Genomic DNA, 5,000 nt, shown 5'->3' with positions numbered 1-5,000 from the left:
ACCCGTATTGTGCCTTAACCTAACCCGTATTGTGCCTTAACCTAACCCGTATTGTGCCTTAACCTAACCCACGTTGTGCCTTAACCTAACCCACGTTGTGCCTTAACCTAACCCACGTTGTGCCTTAACCTAACCCACGTTGTGCCTTAACCTAACCCACGTTGTGCCTTAACCTAACCCACGTTGTGCCTTAACCTAACCCGTATTGTGCCTTAACCTAACCCGTATTGTGCCTTAACCTAACCCGTATTGTGCCTTAACCTAACCCGTATTGTGCCTTAACCTAACCCGTATTGTGCCTTAACCTAACCCGTATTGTGCCTTAACCTAACCCGTATTGTGCCTTAACCTAACCCGTATTGTGCCTTAACCTAACCCGTATTGTGCCTTAACCTAACCCGTATTGTGCCTTAACCTAACCCGTATTGTGCCTTAACCTAACCCACGTTGTGCCTTAACCTAACCCACGTTGTGCCTTAACCTAACCCACGTTGTGCCTTAACCTAACCCACGTTGTGCCTTAACCTAACCCACGTTGTGCCTTAACCTAACCCACGTTGTGCCTTAACCTAACCCACGTTGTGCCTTAACCTAACCCACGTTGTGCCTTAACCTAACCCACGTTGTGCCTTAACCTAACCCATATTGTGCCTTAACCTAACCCATATTGTGCCTTAACCTAACCCATATTGTGCCTTAACCTAACCCATATTGTGCCTTAACCTAACCCATATTGTGCCTTAACCTAACCCATATTGTGCCTTAACCTAACCCATATTGTGCCTTAACCTAACCCATATTGTGCCTTAACCTAACCCATATTGTGCCTTAACCTAACCCATATTGTGCCTTAACCTAACCCATATTGTGCCTTAACCTAACCCATATTGTGCCTTAACCTAACCCGTATTGTGCCTTAACCTAACCCGTATTGTGCCTTAACCTAACCCGTATTGTGCCTTAACCTAACCCGTATTGTGCCTTAACCTAACCCGTATTGTGCCTTAACCTAACCCGTATTGTGCCTTAACCTAACCCGTATTGTGCCTTAACCTAACCCGTATTGTGCCTTAACCTAACCCGTATTGTGCCTTAACCTAACCCGTATTGTGCCTTAACCTAACCCGTATTGTGCCTTAACCTAACCCGTATTGTGCCTTAACCTAACCCGTATTGTGCCTTAACCTAACCCGTATTGTGCCTTAACCTAACCCGTATTGTGCCTTAACCTAACCCGTATTGTGCCTTAACCTAACCCGTATTGTGCCTTAACCTAACCCGTATTGTGCCTTAACCTAACCCACGTTGTGCCTTAACCTAACCCACGTTGTGCCTTAACCTAACCCACGTTGTGCCTTAACCTAACCCACGTTGTGCCTTAACCTAACCCACGTTGTGCCTTAACCTAACCCACGTTGTGCCTTAACCTAACCCACGTTGTGCCTTAACCTAACCCACGTTGTGCCTTAACCTAACCCACGTTGTGCCTTAACCTAACCCACATTGTGCCTTAACCTAACCCATATTGTGCCTTAACCTAACCCATATTGTGCCTTAACCTAACCCATATTGTGCCTTAACCTAACCCATATTGTGCCTTAACCTAACCCATATTGTGCCTTAACCTAACCCATATTGTGCCTTAACCTAACCCATATTGTGCCTTAACCTAACCCATATTGTGCCTTAACCTAACCCATATTGTGCCTTAACCTAACCCATATTGTGCCTTAACCTAACCCATATTGTGCCTTAACCTAACCCATATTGTGCCTTAACCTAACCCATATTGTGCCTTAACCTAACCCATATTGTGCCTTAACCTAACCCATATTGTGCCTTAACCTAACCCATATTGTGCCTTAACCTAACCCATATTGTGCCTTAACCTAACCCATATTGTGCCTTAACCTAACCCATATTGTGCCTTAACCTAACCCATATTGTGCCTTAACCTAACCCATATTGTGCCTTAACCTAACCCATATTGTGCCTTAACCTAACCCATATTGTGCCTTAACCTAACCCATATTGTGCCTTAACCTAACCCATATTGTGCCTTAACCTAACCCATATTGTGCCTTAACCTAACCCATATTGTGCCTTAACCTAACCCATATTGTGCCTTAACCTAACCTATATTGTGCCTTAACCTAACCCATATTGTGCCTTAACCTAACCTATATTGCGCCTTAACCTAACCCATGTTGCGCCTTAACCTAACCTATGTTGCGCCTTAACCTAACCTATGTTGCGCCTTAACCTAACCTACGTTGCGCCTTAACCTAACCTATATTGCGCCTTAACCTAACCTATATTGCGCCTTAACCTAACCTATATTGCGCCTTAACCTAACCTATATTGCGCCTTAACCTAACCTATATTGCGCCTTAACCTAACCTATATTGCGCCTTAACCTAACCTACGTTGCGCCTTAACCTAACCCACGTTGCGCCTTAACCTAACCCACGTTGCGCCTTAACCCAACCCACGTTGCGCCTTAACCCAACCCACGTTGCGCCTTAACCCAACCCACGTTGGGCCTTAACCCAACCCACGTTGCGCCTTAACCCAACCCACGTTGGGCCTTAACCCAACACACGTTGGGCCTTAACCCAACACACGTTGGGCCTTAACCCAACACACGTTGGGCCTTAACCCAACACACGTTGGGCCTTAACCCAACACACGTTGGGCCTTAACCCAACACACGTTGGGCCTTAACCCAACACACGTTGGGCCTTAACCCAACACACGTTGGGCCTTAACCCAACACACGTTGGGCCTTAACCCAACACACGTTGGGCCTTAACCCAACACACGTTGGGCCTTAACCCAACACACGTTGGGCCTTAACCCAACACACGTTGGGCCTTAACCCAACACACGTTGGGCCTTAACCCAACACACGTTGGGCCTTAACCCGCTCTGTAATTGTCATACGACGCGTTAAATTAGTGTAGTGTTGCCTAACTGCAACCCCCGCAATATAGTTTGCTACTCGCACTGCCTGGTCCCCAGTGTATCGCTTCATGTTAAACACCTTGCAGCGATACACTGTAATGTGGATGGCAGCAGGACGTACATGCTCAATGCCCTTCGCAGTTGTTCATTGGCATTCGCATGGCGAAGCACTTAGCCTACGCTGTGGTACGGCCTGTGTCAACTGTCCGCTGATGTTGTACGTCCAAATCACACACTGTACTGCACATTGGTCCTCATGTACTGAATGATACATCGTGGTACATGTGACCGTACAACGACTGCGCCAACAACGGCGAACCATGCGGTCCAACTGTTGTGCACTCAGCTATGTGTCGTCTCCCTATAAGAGCCGGATTGCAGTGTGGTATGCCCTGGATGGCGATCAGCATGAGCCGTCTGTTGATGTAGTGGCGCGTGTTGTCAGACGTAGTCGTCTCTTCTCACACACCGTGACAGCATGGTGCACTGCGTTCCACATCTGCGACATGCGACAGAGGCCGGTTGACAGTCGTTCGCGCAATGGACATCGCATACGTACGGGGGCCACCTTCCACGTGTTCGCGAAGCGTGCACATGTTGTTGCGTGTATGTGGGCAGACATAGTGTGTCGTGACACCTGACACAGGCATGCAACAATCGTTGAATTTGCAAATGGCGATGGACGTCTACGTTTGCTGGTGACGTTACGCAAATGAACAACTGGTAAACCGTTGTGGTGCGGTTGTTCTCGCTAGAGGTGAATCAGTGATGGCGACGATCGGTTGAGCTACCAACCGGTTGTTTCAGCGATACCCACCATGCCCACGAACGTGAATGGCATGTGGGTGTGAAGCGATACGCGGCGGTGGCTGGGTGGGACCGTCCCCGGCCGGTGAGGGGGGGCCTCCCGGCGTGCTGGCCGCGCGGTGCGTGGGCGCACGCGCTACAGCCGGCTGGTGGGGGCGGCCAGTGGCAGGCGCGCCGGCCGACGGAGGCGGCAGGCGGCGCAGCTGCGCGCCGGCGCACCCTGCACGCGGCGCCGTGCGGCCAAAGTAGGTCCTCGCGGGCCCGGTGCGAAGCGCGGTGGACATCTGCAGTGTGCTGGTCCGATTGAGGACTGTGTGCGCTGAGGATGCGCCGCCGCCCGGCGCTCGGCGCCGCGACGCCGTCTGCTGCTCGGTCGCCTCTGCGGTTCTCGCAGGTGGTTTGTATCGCAGCTGTGCGGACGTGTTGGCGCGTGCGCTGTGCTGGGAGAGTTCGCTTCGGCACCCAAGTGGGGCTTTTGTCCTTCTGTGGCGCTGGCGTTGGAGCTGCCGGCCACCGTAGGTGGCGCGTGTTGTCTCCCGCCGGCAATGCCACGACAGCACGCTCCCGGGCCTCTGTCGGCAGCGGCAAGCTCAGTTGGGAGCACGGGTGGTCGCACCTAAAGCGTCTACTCGCCAAACTCCGGGCGATTGCGCCTCTCTCGAACCCGACCAAGTACTTAGGACGGCGCTGCGCGCCGCCGGGACCTGAGAGGGTTTCGAGGTGTATCGTGCAGGGGAGCTCAGCCTCCTCCTGTTTGCAGAATAATTGAGCGGACGCTTGCGTGTTCGCGCGGGCCCCCGGGACACACTCCCGGGCGGCCGGCTGCTCAGCTCTAGTTGACGCAGCTCCCTGGTTGATCCTGCCAGTAGTCATATGCTTGTCTCAAAGATTAAGCCATGCATGTCTCAGTACAAGCCGCATTAAGGTGAAACCGCGAATGGCTCATTAAATCAGTTATGGTTCCTTAGATCGTACCCACGTTACTTGGATAACTGTGGTAATTCTAGAGCTAATACATGCAAACAGAGTCCCGACCAGAGATGGAAGGGACGCTTTTATTAGATCAAAACCAATCGGTCGGCTCGTCCGGTCCGTTTGCCTTGGTGACTCTGAATAACTTTGGGCTGATCGCACGGTCCTCGTACCGGCGACGCATCTTTCAAATGTCTGCCTTATCAACTGTCGATGGTAGGTTCTGCGCCTACCATGGTTGTAACGGGTAACGGGGA

The 5,000-nt window shown here is 51.5% G+C and overlaps 1 non-coding gene across 1 annotated transcript in view; it reads left to right on the top strand.

Annotated features, from left to right (window-relative positions):
- Nucleotides 1–4,617: 4,617 nt before the first annotated feature.
- Nucleotides 4,618–5,000, top strand: part of LOC124577378 — a 1,910-nt gene continuing 1,527 nt past the window's right edge. Inside the window, exon 1 of the ribosomal RNA XR_006972631.1 lies at nt 4,618–5,000. This exon is cut by the window's right edge and continues 1,527 nt beyond it. This is a non-coding gene — a ribosomal RNA (small subunit ribosomal RNA).

This window comes from Schistocerca americana, unplaced genomic scaffold, assembly GCF_021461395.2.
Source record: "Schistocerca americana isolate TAMUIC-IGC-003095 unplaced genomic scaffold, iqSchAmer2.1 HiC_scaffold_266, whole genome shotgun sequence".
NCBI classification, from domain to species: domain Eukaryota; kingdom Metazoa; phylum Arthropoda; class Insecta; order Orthoptera; family Acrididae; genus Schistocerca; species Schistocerca americana.
This window is presented reverse-complemented; position numbering and strand designations above follow the sequence as displayed.